General features: G+C 41.5%; 1 long non-coding RNA gene across 5 annotated transcripts in view; it reads left to right on the top strand.

The window, feature by feature from the left end:
- The window catches only part of LOC103217838 (uncharacterized), a 487,886-nt gene that overhangs the window by 282,024 nt on the left and 190,467 nt on the right, over positions 1-15,395 (top strand). Inside the window, exon 6 of one of the 5 annotated variants that reach the window (XR_005241434.2) lies at positions 9,014-9,590. The exons of the other annotated variants lie outside the window; for them this stretch is intronic. This is a non-coding gene — a long non-coding RNA (uncharacterized lncRNA). Of the gene's footprint in view, positions 1-9,013; positions 9,591-15,395 lie in introns of those variants that run through there. 5 annotated transcript variants of the gene reach the window in all.

The following is a 15,395-nucleotide window of genomic DNA, read 5'->3' as shown; positions in this document are numbered from 1 at the left end:
TTAAAGAAACAACTATTATTTCATTTTTATATTGTTTTTCTCTTTTATATTTCATAGATTTTTGTTTTGATTTTTGTCATTTCTTTCGTGTTTACTTTGGATTTAATATACTCTTCTTTTTTCATGTGCTTGATGATCATGGTATCTCCCCTGGTAAGTATCTTTTTTTTTTCATTTTCTTTAGGCAGAAGCTGAAGTAATTGGTTTGAGACTTGTATCTTTTTCTATTCTAAGCATTTGGCAATATATTTTTCCCAAAGTACTACTTTAGTGCCATACCACAAATTTTTATTTTCATTTAGTTCAAAATACTTTCTAATTTCCCTTTTGAGTTCCACTTTGATAATCTGATAATTATTAAAACTTGATAATGTGTTAATTGCTATTATGTAAACAAACAGAGTAATGGATAGAATCTCATAGAGAATTGTCTTTACTTTAGATGAGACCATAAGAGAAGGCCTGTTGAAGGAGATATTTAATCCATGACCAGAAGGGTGAAAGGAAATCAGCCATGTAAAGAGCATTTTAGGCACAAGGGCAGCAAATACAAAAGTCTTGAAGCAGGAACGAATAGGAAAGAGTCTGAGAAGAAGCAAGAGGTGAAAGAAAATTTGTTGTAAGTTCTAATTCTCAAAGGATGCTGCTTCCAAATATTACAAATTGCAGGAACAAGTCATAGTCATAAGAACAGAGCACGGCCATGTTTGGGCTGACAACAGCTCTTCTTAGAGTCTGAATAATGGGTCAAGTGACCTCTGGAGAAGCTCTGCCATCGCAGGAATTCTGTCCCTATTAAGTTGTTGAGCTAGTGTTCCATCCTTACACAGTGCTGCTCTACATCCTTAGTAAATTAAATTCTTCACCCTTGAAAGTTTGCCATGAGAGATTACTAGATTATTATTCTTTCTTTCTTTTAGACATTTTTTATGTGCTAAAGAAACTTCCCGGATTGACCTCAAATAACTGATTCATGTCAAATATATATATATATTTGCCTTTTCCTTTGCCCTAGCCTTGCTGACTGGGTCTCTTCAATTCTTGGTGACAAGATTAAAATGATAAATCATGGACACAATCTGGTACCATCCATTTTCTACTTTATTCTTTTTCACCACAAAGGATCTGGGATGGAAAATGTTCCTCAGTCAGCCACAACTGGCTCCAGTAACACAGTGAGTTAGTAAACATCTGCTAACGACGGGCTGAAGATGTGCCTCCCTCCACTTGTTCTCTCCAAGCTGGCTCACTGAGGAGTTGTTCTCTTTATCTCTGGATATCTCCCTCTGTACTTTCTCTCCCCCTTGGCTTCCATTGGCTCTTCCCATCCTGTTCTCAATCGAATGATTCACAGTTTATATATGTCAGTCTCGGGAAAATCTACAGAACATTCTCTCTTTTCCTCAGTGGTGAGGACCCTGCTGTTAGGCCTTGGGCCATCACTTCCCCTCCCAGTAGATCAGGGAAAACATGGCCTTCTATAGGGAGGGGTGTTAGTTTTTGTCCACCCACCTGCAGGACCAACAAAGAAGGCTGCAGGATGGGATCAATCAGATATCTTACCATGAATGCAGTTCCAAGGATGGAAACATTTCAAGAGAGAAAAATTAGAATTCTTTCCTACTTGGGATGTTGTTCTCTCCCAGTCTTGAAACATTCTGAGGAAGGTCTTGCCAAAGTTTCTTTTACTGGTTATGTTCCTGTTTCCTGAATTCCCCCAGTAAGGAAATTCTAACTGAGAGGAGGAACACTTATACTGTCCTTCCCATGTTCGCACTTTGACTAGTAAAGAAAGAATACAATACTTCCATCTTCTCTTTCCACTTACTTATTTGCCCCTCCCCAAAGCGGGACGACTAGCTAACCTGACTGTTGAGGACCTGACTTTCATGGAATCACAATTAATAGTGGATGGGGGACAGTGTTAAATGCCATATGCGTTCACACATGGCATCGTTTCTTAGTTTCTTGGCTCAGTGTTCTCTCGGGAGGAATTGCAGGATCATAGTCTTTAATCTCCTCCTCATAGGAAATTCTACGAGATAAACTTCTCTAGGCAAGGTCCCCTAGCATGGAGGGCCTGGAAAGGGTATCCTGGAAAGGATATGGGGCAGCCCTGTGCTTCCTTGTAGCTACCTTGCTGGTGGCTAGGCAGGTGAATTTATGTCAGACTCACAAATCAACTGTCCAAATAGGTGAGTCCTGAGACCAAGATTGGAGTAGGAGGAGAAGGAAGCTCCATTGAGCTAAAGGTTTAAGTCCTACTCTCTAATAATTTTCTAGAAGTTCTACTTTTAGAGAATGATTAGGTATATCCTTCAGCAATAAAGAGACTGATCTTTTGTCCCCCGTTTGGGTCTGATGAGTCTTGTATCTTTTCATTTGATGAAACAGAGACCAGCGGGAGAAGACTGTAACCCCTCTTCCAGCCTCCATTTAATTTTTAATGCTAAGTATAGCCTTTTAAAATGAAAATGAGTGGCACATGCCTGCAATCCCAGCTTCTTGGGAGGCTGAGGCATGAGAATTGCTTGAACTCAGGAGGACGTTGCAGTAAGCCAAGACTGAACCACTGCACTCCAGCCTGAGTGACAGGGTAAGATTCTGTCTCAAAAAATAAATGAATAAAATGATAATGAGTTTTAAAGTTATACCTATTGATTGTCTCTCAGAGCACAAAGATTTCTTGCATGTATATGTGCATCTTACTGCCCTCAGTATGCATGTCTGAAAAACTAAGATACATTAGGTTCAAACGTCCAGAGAAACAGAAAACTAGAAAGGCCAGCTGTCTTGCCCAAAGTCACAGACACATTACTCAGCCCTTTCTTTTTGCATCTTTCCTATGGTATTTGAGTTGGCACTGCTTGTCTGCTTAATGCTAGTGATTGCAGGTATATAATAAGGAGGCCAAAATTACCTTTCCTCTACATGCCTGTAAACCATCCCCTTGACTCTACTAGAAGTTCCACACACCAAATCTTAGACAAGAGTCCCAAGAATGAAATAACTCCTCTAGACTCTGGGGGGAATGGATTAGCCACCAGCTAAATCATCTACCAGTAATGATAATCCAGCTCCTTTGCTCTATCTGTGGTTATCACCATTAAGGTAAATTCTGCAGGTAGAATGCTGATTCTGGTCACATGGAGAAAGGCTTGGATATGTTTAATTTCCTGTCACATTCTGACAGAAAAAAAAGCTAATTTCATGTCTTATGATCAAATAACCATAACTTTGCAAGAGCAGAGTGTGTTGGAACAGGGATATTGAGGGTCCTTGTGTGGCTTGGGGCATTGCCAGGGCAGCTTCAGGGTCTGAGTGTTTTTATTTTATTCCTACTTTATTGCCCTGCCTAATACTCCCATTTCAAAATGTCGTGGAGTAGGCTGGTGTCATTTGTTTTCATAAATTAATGTCTATTGCAATTTATGGCCAGATGGGCCCTGAAAAATAAGAGCCTTGTGTGTCTCTTGGAAGGTTTAAAGAAAAGCAGTGGGCAATGCTCAGGGTGAACTTTTGCACTTTAAGGCTTCGTTGTGGGGAGAGAGTAAATGCTTGTGAAAAATCCTGTTTTATAACAGCTGGGCACAAAGGACTCCTTATTAGGATTATTTTTTTGCCACTGCTTCTAATTCCTGTAGCAACCAGAAAACAGACACACACACACACACACTACACACACACACAGAGAGAGAGAGACAGAGAGAGAGAAATACAGATAATTCTTCTTGCTGGGAAGCCATGTGTGTTGGAAATAACTTCAACTTGCTTGGAAATCAGAGGTCTAGATTCTGAGACCCTTAGATAGCTCTCCAGCCAACTAATGTGGGGAGTGTGGTACATATTGGATCATAGCACATAAAGGCTCTGACTCAATGTGCACATCTATCTTTTTGCTACTCCTTCATGGGTCAGTGAGAAGAAATGGGTCAGTGTAAGGCACAGAGGAAAAAAATGAAGAAAAAAAAAACACTAGAGAATTTGATGATTCCATGATTTTAAGAAATAATGGCTTGTGGGAAGCTTGAATCAAAGGTCGGCTTGGTAGCAGCCAAAGAGGAGGCTGCTTGGCTGCTGTAAGCATTCAGAGACCACGTGCGGCTGGACAGGCTTCCTCCCACAAGTGCACATGCTTCTGAGTACGTGAAGGGCAGGCTTAGAGAAGACCCTTTTTCTGACCCCGGTTTGCTCATAGCTGTTGACTTGGGCAAGTCACATACATTCCAAGTCAATTCGTTTCCAGGTAGAACAAATATATAGACAGGATAAGCTCCAGAGTCTCTCCATCTCTAATAGCCCTTTGATGATAATTTTTGATTTATGAAATTATGTTAGGACAAGAGTATTATTTTATTCGCTTACTCAAGCAATTGGCATTTAAATCATTTGAATTTCTCTGAAGAGGCACAAAATTATCTGAGGGCCTTTTCCCATCCAATGCTTTTGGCTTACTTTTGTAGACCTTCATAGTTTGAAAAGACATTTTCATGTATAAAAACCCTGTGAGGTAGATAATACAGGAACTATGACTTGTTTCAGATGTTATAACAGGACTGGGATTTAAACTCAATCTTCTGGAGATATCCCTGTCTGTCATTCAACAAAGACAGCCACAGATTTGTCTGGACACATACTAGATGCAAAGCATTTTGCTGAACAATAGAAATGCAGTAGTGAAAGGAACAGGTGCAGTTATATACGTAGGTAAGTCATATCTTGCAGGGCAGGACAACGTTTAATTTTAATAAAGTGTGGTATATGTGAGGATAGGAGATCGGGACATTCAGTAGGAGAGCCTATCCTAGAGTAAAGGTCAGTGAAGATCTTACCAGAAGTGAAATTTAATGTCAGAAGAATGGGGTCACTTTAGTCAGGGCAAAAGGGAGTTAGAAAAGAATATTCCAGGCAAGGGGAACAACATGTTCTCTGGATTAAGACATAATTTCCCCAATACCATGTGCAGGAAGTACTGTAAGGAGGAAAACAGGGACTCAAGATTAACAATGTACAAGGAATATGTGATTTCCCACTGTGTTTATATCAGAGGCTTTTGAACCAGAGCAACTCCATCTTGAATAGGAGCTGCGTAAAATGAGGCTGAGACCTACTGGCATGCATTCCCAGACAGTTAAGGCATTCTAAGTCTCAGGATGAGATAGGAGGTCCGCACAAGATACAAGTCATAAAGACCTTGCTAATAAAACAGGTTGCAGTAAAGAAACTGGCTAAAACCCACCAAAATTAAGATGGCCACGATAAGGACCTCGGGTCGTTCTCACTGCTACATTCTCACCAGCGCCATGACAGGTTACAAATGCCATGGCAACGTCAGGAAGTTACCCTATATGGTCTAAAAACGGGAGGCATGAATAATTCACCCCTTGTTTAGCATATCATCAAGAAATAACAATAAAAATGGGCAACCAGCCACCCTCGGGGCTGCTCTGTCTATGGAGTAGCCATTCTTTATTCCTTTACTTTCCCAATAAACTCACTTTCACTTTACTCTATAGACTCGCCCCGAATTCTTTCTTGCATGAGATCCAAGAACCCTCTCTTGTGGTATGGATTCGGACCCCTTTCTGGTAATATTTACATATAAAATAATTTTCAAGGTTGGTGTTTTTCTTGTGTAACTGTGGCCACTTCACATCAAAATTGGTAAGTGGTGAATTTAACAAAATACCAAATTAATGTGTATACTGAGCAGTCCATAGAACTATGAATGCCTGCCATAGGCATAGCCCCCTTCTATGAAAAGAGCCTGTAACAGATACTCCTTCCCCAAAGGTCAGTAGGGTTTAGACCGGTGACCCTCAGCACCCTGGAGACATCTGTTGGGCCAGGGGTAGACATCTGAGCCAATCCACAGCAGTCATAAGAAGTGGCCCAAAGAAAGAACTTCACCTCTCATGCCTGTAATCCCAGCACTTTGGGAGGCCGAGACGGGCGGATCACAAGATCAGGAGATCGAGACCATCCTGGCTAACACGGCGAAACTCCGTCTCTACTAAGAATACAAAAAATTAGCCAGGCGTGGTAGCAGGTGCCTGTAGTCCCAGCTACTTGGGAGGCTGAAGCAGGAAAATGGCATGAACCCGGGAGGTGGAGCTTGCAGTGAGACGAGATCGTGCCACTGCACTCCAACCTGGGCAACAGAGCGAGACTCCGTCTCAAAACAAACAAAAACAAAAACAAAAAACAATGGAATTTCACCTCACAGATGTTGCTAGACTGGGTAGCAACTAAGGAGTCCAATCAGAAGTCAAAGAAAGACAAGGAGGAAAAAAGAATACTAGAAAATATTCAAGTGTGTTTATTCAAAAAGCAGAAGCCATGAATACGAAGAAACCACATGGGGTGTAGGGGAGGCCAGAGAAAAAGTGAGGACAGGTAGCTGCAGGATGGGGTGGGTGGACAGTGAGAGCAGAAGCAGCCCCAGGAAGCAGCAAGATTTTGGAAAGCGGAGAACGATGGAGAAGCAATGGCTGCAAAGTTGGAGAATTTCAGCATGCCAGAGGGTTGGTGTGGGTGTGGGGATTTATGTACTGCTGCTGGGAGTGTCTCCAGGAATAGGCTTTCTGGTGAGCAATCTGACACAACTTAGTCAAATTAAAATGGACCTTACATGTATCTCCAAGGATATTTCACCCGGATCCATAAGGGGATATCTTTGAAGATGTTCATTATAGTGTTGTTTGTGGTGACAGGAAGTTGGCGGCAATCTGGAAATCCGTCAATGCAGATTAGGTAGGCAGCATATGGTGAGTATACATCATGGAGAATGAAGCAACAGTGAGCATGAACAGCCTGGCTGTACATCTAATAACACAGATGAATTGATAAACAGTGCTGGGTGAAAAAAGTAAGGAAATCAAAGAGATAGTTAACAAAGTATGATTTTTTTAAATTAAAAATACATGGATTAAAAAAATGAATGTTTTCTAAGAACACATACAAACCAAAGGATCTAAATTAAACACAAATAAGAGTGGTTGCCTAAGGGAAGGAGGAAGAAAAACTAGGATGAAGGAATAGAGATAAAATAAATAAGCAAACAAGATCAATAATGGGTCATGGACTAAGGAGTGCATTTTACTCAACCTTCTACAACCAGCAAAAGGAAGAAAAGAAGAGAGGGAGGAAAAATGAGTAACAGGAGTAAAGGATTCTTACTTTGCAGACAAGCGGACAAACACTAGTTTGACAATATGGCAATTTACGCATGTAATAGCTGAAAAGATAAAGAATGATTTTGCATATCTATGTGGCCAGTCATGCAGTTGTGAAGTTTCTGGTCTTTTATGCCATGTATCTTTGTAATAAGCCCCCAGCATCTGAGGTCATCCAAGCAGATCTCCATTCTCTGAAACCCAACAAAAAGTGATGCAATGGGATATAAATGACAAATCAAGCTACTTTTGTCAGATAGTTAATATGTACCAGACATGATTCAAAGTTTACTAACTGCATATGTAGATACGATTATTCTCTTTATTTTGCAAATAGGGAAACTGAAGCACAGAGAAGCTAAGTTACATTCCCAAAGTCACACAGCCAGTAAGTGTAAGCTGGGATTCAAACCCAGGCAGTTTGATTCCAGAGGCCGAGCTCGCAATCACAAAGCTGTAGCGAAAGGTGCTCCTGAGTAAATTTCATGAAACAAGCATCTAGTTTATCCCAATGGCAGACTTGATTATTTTCTCAAAAGTCATAGTTTTTTTTATTATTATTATTCATTAACTCTAGTAGAGGCGGTTAATAACCCTTAGACTCACTGTGAAGTACCCAGATTTTTGGGGGGAAAAAAGTGTTATCTCTGTAGCATGACACTCATTTCCAAAGCCCTGATCTTCCTATCCATTAATGAGACAACACCAAGAAAACTAGATTTGGAGGCAATGGCTTCTCTTCTTCCAGGCCACGTGACCTTGACTGAGTCATTAAGCTTTCATTGCCTCAGTTTTCTCATTTGAAACACTGGGCCCAATAACAGCTCTGGGATCTGTTGTTATAGGTGTCAAATGAGATAATATAAAGAACTGTGAGCACTGCACAGCCTGTGTCTAGGTGATTGGGACACTCCATCTGTGTGGTCCTTCAAGCCCTTCTCCCACACTGTGCCTTTTGTTGCATTGTGGCACCACCCAGGAGAGCCTTGGTATCCATTACTGCAGGCACCCTGAATAAGCTTCAACCTGTGAGTGAGGCTATAGTCACTGCTTCTTCCATAGCGCCTGCTGTTGGTAAAAACATACATAGTTCATGAATTTGGCCTTGGTGTTGTCTGTTTTCTTACTCCACAGGGGGTAACTTGGCCTTTGTGGGTCTGTTTTCAATGTTCTTGACAACTGGAGCATCATGGGACTCCATTTTCCCACCTTTGCTCATTTAGTCCCTGCCACATTTCTATTATTGAAAATTGCACCCATCCAAAATAAAATTTCTCCAACAGGGTGTCCCTGAGCCTTTTCTCCACACCATAATCTAATTTCTCCTTCCTTGGAAGTCCTTTAAAAAGTGGGTTTGTTTCTTTCTTGTGAAGTGTGCATCATGACGTTTGTCATGATTATGGATGTGCTAGTCTCTTCCTATGCCCTGTTAGCCTATGTGATCCATAAGATGGGCCTTGCAGGTTTAGCCTCTATGTCCTCCCCAGCCCTTAGCCTGGTGTTTGCCACACAGTGGGCTTATGAAAGATGCCTGGTGAGCCAAAGGGTGTGGGGGTATGCTCCTGCCTGGGCTGGCAAGAGCACTGGACTCCCCCAGGTTGTCTCCCCCATCTCCAGATTACCTAGACTGCATGATGTGGAGGGCCTTTGATTAGTTGATTCGTTGTACGTCCTATTGGTGTAAAGAAAACCTCAGGAAATTATCAGCAGCATCTATCATTGGTTTTCAAGATTTTCATTGCATTTTCTAGAATGGTCATGAACATACTACTGTTTTACTTCATTCTAAGATGTGGGGCTTTCAGCTATTACTATTCATTGTTTATTAATCCATTCAGGAAACATCTATGAAGTGCCTACTTATATCTGAATGATGGCCTGGAACTAAGAAGACTAAAACATAACTCAACCTTGAGAGGCCACAGTCTGGTGAGAAATATAAGTGGAGACAAAAAACTAAAACACAATAGCAAAGAAAAATGCTACAATAGGGTTGCTAACCAAGGCGGGAAGCCAAGCATGGTGGGGTCAGACTCCCTCATTTCAAATCCAGGTTCTGATGCTTATTAGGTTGCAGGATCTTTTTCTCAAAGTCTCAATTTTCTCATTTGTAGTAGTATTGCCTTTATGAAATTGCTGTAAGGGATTAACTGAGATAATGCATGAAAAGTACTTGCACTGTGAATGGCCCATAGAAACACTTTTAAAATATTAATTGACACCGTTGTTCTCTATGTTTCAGTTCTTCTCGTTTGTAAAATGAAGGTAGTAACTGTACTTACAGGGTTACCATGAGATTCAAATTATGTAATGCAAGGAAAGTGCTTGGCACCATGCCTGACGGTAAGCACTTGGTAATTGTTAACTGTGATTTTTATTTTATATAAAGTAAAAAGGAAAAGAACGTAAAAGTGATTAGAGGTATCATGTACTAATGTCTGCAACTTACTTTGAAATGCATCAAAAAATAAGATGGATTGGGTAGAGGAATAAAGGTATGGAAAGATGCATAGATATGATGGAAAAAATATAGCAAAATCTTAACTATAGAACCCTTAACTGTCTTCTCCATGGCTCCTTGTAACCTCTTGTGGAACTGGGGGCTTCTGGAGAGACTCAGTTGGAGGAGGGAGGGGAGGGAGGGAGGAAGGGAAAGAGATGGTGAGTAAATGGATGTTCACTGTGCTATTCTTTCACCTTTCTGTGTGGTTGAAATTTTCCATAATAAAACTTCGGAAGAAAAAAAGGAGTGATGAATGTTAGGATGGATTTTGCACTAAGATTTGAGCAAGGCAGTATAAATGGAAGGGGCTGAAGACCTAGAAGTCTCTACACTTTACAGCCTTTCTCTATCTTATAAGAGAACAGCATGTGCCAAGGTCAGAAACCATCCTGTGGGAAATGCAGGACGGTGAGATGAAGGCACTTGAATGAGGGGCAGAGGTTAGACAGGCTAGGAATGCAGCAATCCTAGATTCACATCCCCGCTCTGCACTTCCTAGCTTTGTCTCCGTGCTTTATTTTCCTTATCTGTAAAAATGGGGATAGCATTATCTGCTTTATAGGATTCCTTTCAATATTAGATGAGTGAATATCACCATCATCATTATCTTTATAGGAAAGCTTCTCCTCTCAGCGCTGGTGTCTTCTCCATGGCTCCATATAACCCCTGGTTGAATGGAGAGCCAGGGAGCTTCTAGAGAGACTCAGTTGGAGGAGGGAGGGGAGAGTAGGAAAAAGGGGTAGAGTTGAGTGGGAGTCTGGAGTTTAAGAAAGATGTGTACTCTAAGACCAGTCTCATAAACACAAGAGGCCCATGCTGATTGCTTGCTCGGTGTCATGCACGTGGCTTCTAATATTATGTTTAAAATGCTACTGAAATTATAATCCTGTTGTAGCGCCTTTGGAGGCTCATTCATCAACCTGGGCAGTACGTGTGTCTGGCAAGGAGCCAGCGTCATCCCCTGCCCCCACCTCCATATGACTCAGCACACATCAGACACTTTAATAGCCTCTGATTCCAAGTTTGAACTTGCCCCTGAAATGAAAATGTCCCTCCCCGTCTCCCCTCTCCTCCCACCTTCACAACCCACTCCCTCCTTCCAATTTATCAGCTAGTAAATTTTGAGTTGAACTTGGAGCCAAAGTTTCATTTATGTTTGGCAAAGGAACAACTTCTTCCAAGAAAAGAACATTTAAGAAAGAAAAAAAAAAAAAAAAAGAAAAGAAAAAGGAGGGGTGGAAGTGGGGAGAGTTAAAAAAAAAAACAAAAAACCCAGCTAAACAAAAAGGGCTCATGGAAACAGCCCCACAACATTAAATAGCTCAGCACAGAGAGAACGGTGCTTTTTTTGGTGCATTTAGTGCGAGTGAATTTGAAACAGAGTTTGAAATAATCTGAACATGCCGCTGGGCCAACCAAGCACAGATGGCCTTCTGGTCTGGAGAAGTCATGAAGTCACCAAGATACTGGTGCTGTCAGAACTAAAGAGAGGTTTGGGGATAACCATGGCACTCATACTCAAGGATTGTGTGTCCACTGGACATGTGGCCTCCCTTGTGCCTGTGGATGGCGGAAGACCTGTTTGTCTGACTGCCCTGGTGGATCTGCCCAGCCCTTGAAGTACATGGGACATTTCCAATAATGCAAAGTATTCTGAGTTACAGAAAAAGACATTCAAATGGTTCGACTCCACTCACAGTGGAAAAACACAAATCAAATCATCAGGCTGGAACAGTCTGATAATAGCCATTAGCTTGTGGATATTTTTTTGCAAGTTTCATAATATTCACCGTTGGAAATATTATGGAAAAATGGCCACTCTCTTACATTGTAGGGAGTAATGTAAATGGCATGACCTTTCTGGAAGGAAATGTGACAATATCTTTCTCTATCATGGCCCCCTCCTCCCTTCCACCGCTTGATTGATTGAGTCACTCCTCTTTATACCCATCAACCCACCTTCCTAGGCAATTCCTCCCTGTTTGTGTAATGTGTGTCGTTTTGCATGTATTCTTGCAAAATGTGAAATAGTGTTTCTTGTGGATATTTTTTTAATTGTACAAAAGTAGCACTATGGCATACATCTTACTTTTTTCTCTCAGCACTATATTTGTAATATCATTATGCATACATTTGCTTCAAACTGCTGCACAAAATCCCATGGTGAACATCCACCACAGTTTACCTAAGAACCCTCCCAGTGAGGAACTATCACCAACACCAACTTCTCACCACTGCCCCAAACAAAGACAGTACAAATAAAATAAAATAACAAAACAAAACTATAATGAACATTCTTGTACATATCCCTTTTGGGTATGTGTGAGCATTTCTTTGATATGTCTATATCTTCATCTGCATCTTTATCACTGTATCTAAATCTATCTACTTAGAGTAGAATTACCAGGTCATAGTATACAAATACATTTAATTTGACTAACAACTATAGTAATTTGACAATATCCCCTCAAATTAAAAATTGTGTATACACATTGACTAGGCATTGCTAAGAATATGCTCGATAGATATAATTCCATCTATTTACCAAGACAGACATATAAAGATATTTACAGAAACACTATTTGTATTGGCAAAGCCCTGAGAGTCACTGAGGTGTCATATGAATAGACCTAGAGGTGTATCCCTAAGATAGGTGACCTTGTAGAGATGAGGGAGTGTAGGGGTGAGAGCATAGTCTCTGGGGAGCAAATTCATGAGTTAGATCCTAGGCCCACCATGGGCTGTGTGTCTCCATTTTCTCAGTGATATCATGGGGATCAATGGCACATATTTCTGTCAATCAGCATCCTAGTAGAAAACAGGGTACACTCTTGAGTTGAGTGATTTAAAGAGAGTTTAAGAAAAAAGGCATATTTACAATGACACAGACAGGGTGAAAGAGGCCAGAAGGGACAATGCCATGCTCCTGGCTGGTGGGAGTGGAGGGCCATTGCCACTTCTCAGCCTGGTATTAGTGAGAGAAGGGGACAGTTTCTGAAATGCAGGGAGAGAACTGTGTGTGACAGACCATCTGACAGGAGCTGCAGCCTGTGGCCCACAACAGGAGCAACAGCAGGTGAGAGGCCAAACACCCAGCCTTGCTCTCCACCCTTCGTGCCACCCATGGGCTGACCCCACTCGGAAGCCAGAGACAACGGAGCTGCTGCTGCTCCTCTTCCTGCAGGTCAGGTGCACAGCAGACTGGGGAGGTGGTGAGCAAAGGGAGTTACCCAGCCAAAAACTAAATGTGAACTTTGTGAGAATTAAATGAATAAATACATATAAAGTGCTTAGATGAGTGAGTGGCACATAATTAATGCCTAATAAATGTGAGTTTTTATGATCAATATTATATTAATAATAGCACTGGTTGGCCATCAAAACCTTTTAATCAGGTCCATATGCACTATGGGGGTTTAGGTATCCATGAAATCATAAATACCAATAAAAAAGGGAGATACAAGTGACATAGTTCTCAGAGTGTAAACTTGTTTGTATAAAAGAGAGAAAAAATGCTTTATTGGCAATTGTCTTTGGAGAGAGGATCTGAAGATGAAATGGGGGCGGGAAGGGGCTTTTACTTTTTATTTTCTTCCCTCTGCTCTAATGTTTTTACTTTTTAGCCAGGTACATGCTTTCTTTTGATTTTTCTTGCTGAAAATACCAACAAGTGCTACCCGGGTGGTAGATTCACAGAACATGACTTTATTATCTCTGAAATTTTTAAAGTATTTGTTAATTTCAGAAGGGAGTATGTTATTTAGAAGCATAGTATATTCTAAGTATCAATATTGGCCTCAAATGTTATTTTTGAGACTCTAAGGTGATGTGCTCATTCTTTACTACTGCTACGCTACCTTGGCCCCACACACTTCCTCCCTTTCTTAGTTCTGGAACCAATGACTTCCACCAATCTTAAGCAGTAAGAAGGGAACTGCATTTGCAAAGCAGGATCTTGCTGGATGGGAAGATGAAAATCTACTTACATACAGGTTGATATACATATAGGTATTGATAGTAATATCGGTACAGATACAGAGAGAGGGAGAGAAATAGCTATCAATATAGAATTGCTTCTCTGTGATTTTATGGATGTGTAATGTGAATTTTATGAATCTGTGCAAATACATACACATGTATTTTTCACAACATGTCACAAGCATACTATAAACAGTAAGACACTGGGCTCCAATGTCACAATGCCTAGATTTTAATTCTGGCTCTACACTCATCAGCTAGTAATTGTGGGCAAATTATTGACTTCTCTAAATCTTGGCTTTGTCACTTCTAACATGACAATTGCTACCTATTTCACAGGCACTTTGGAGGATGAAACAGGCATGCCTGGCGTTAATCACTCAATATATGGTAGCAGTTACTTATTGTTAAAAATAACATTGGAAGGCCAAGGTGGGCGGATCACGAGGTCAGGAGATTAAGACCATCCTGGCTAACACGGTGAAACTCCGTCTCTACTAAAAACACAAAAAATTAGCCGGGCATGATGGCATGCACCTGTAGTCCCAGCTACTCAGGAGGCTGATACAGGGAAATGACTTGAACCCAGGAGGCGGAGGTTGGAGTGAGCTGAGATCCTGCCACTGCACTCCAGCCTGGGCAATAGAGTGAGACTCCATCTCAAAAATAAATAAATAAAAAATAAAAAATAATAATAATCACAGTCTAAACAGCTATATCCAGTGAAGAATTTTGTCTTATTCCAATCCAGTCTCTCTAACTCATCGACTAGGAATTTCTCCTGACTGGGAAGGGGTTGGAGTGGGTGGAAGTGAGTTTCTTTAGTCATACAAGCCTGTAGAATGCTGAGCCCCTTCAGCTCAACTATCCTTCTAACTTTAGCCTTCTTGTTTAGGCCTACAAAAACAAAATGTCCATGGAAATTCAGTAGCCCATGCAGGCTTACAAGGCTTGGGCTAAACGACCATGTTTTCTGACCTCCAGAAAAGGTAGCCTGAAAGTATTTAGAATCCCATCTATGCATGACCACCAGTGGCGTTTTCTTAAGGAGTTGGAGAGTAGTACCCAAAAGGAATCCTCTGAGTGGAAGGGCTGTAAAAGGTCATCTGACCCACAGCCCTGCTGTGCACTTCCTCTCCTGCTGTATGCTTCCTCTCCTCTCCTGCAGTGTGCTTCCTCTCCTGCCGTGCACTTCCTCTCTTCCAGTGCTCTGCGCTTCCGCTTCCTCTCCTGCCGTGGTGCTCCCTTAGGGGCCAGCAGCCAGCAGCAGAGGCAGCTTCCAGCATGCAGGATGGAGCAGCTCTGAGCAGGCCCTGACTGTGGCCTAGCTGCTACCTTACCTGCTCCTTGCAAAGAAGCAGATGCTCTTTATTACTGGTAGAATCTTGGCTCTTCAATTCAAATGCTGTGTAGATTCTTTGAAACTGGAGTTACTGCTCCTTGTCACTCTCAAGTCCTGCTGCCCAAAAGACTGGGCAATTTTAGCGTCCTCTGAGCAGGACACCAAGCGCCACCATCCAGAAGCGAGTTCTGCTCTGGTGTGATCCCCAGGAGAAAGGAGGTGCCATCTGAACCAATGTCACCTCTGTAATCATTACAGAGACTTTGGAGGATCAAATGCCCTCAGCACTGACTCAGGCTGAATGACTTAAACAAACAAACAAAAAAAGCTTCTGCCCTCAAAAGCCTGGCATGTTTTTGGGTTCATTTCAAGGAATCTCTAATCTGAGATGAATTTC

Source organism: Chlorocebus sabaeus, chromosome 10 (genome assembly GCF_047675955.1).
Source record: "Chlorocebus sabaeus isolate Y175 chromosome 10, mChlSab1.0.hap1, whole genome shotgun sequence".
NCBI classification, from domain to species: Eukaryota; Metazoa; Chordata; class Mammalia; order Primates; family Cercopithecidae; genus Chlorocebus; species Chlorocebus sabaeus.
This window is presented reverse-complemented; position numbering and strand designations above follow the sequence as displayed.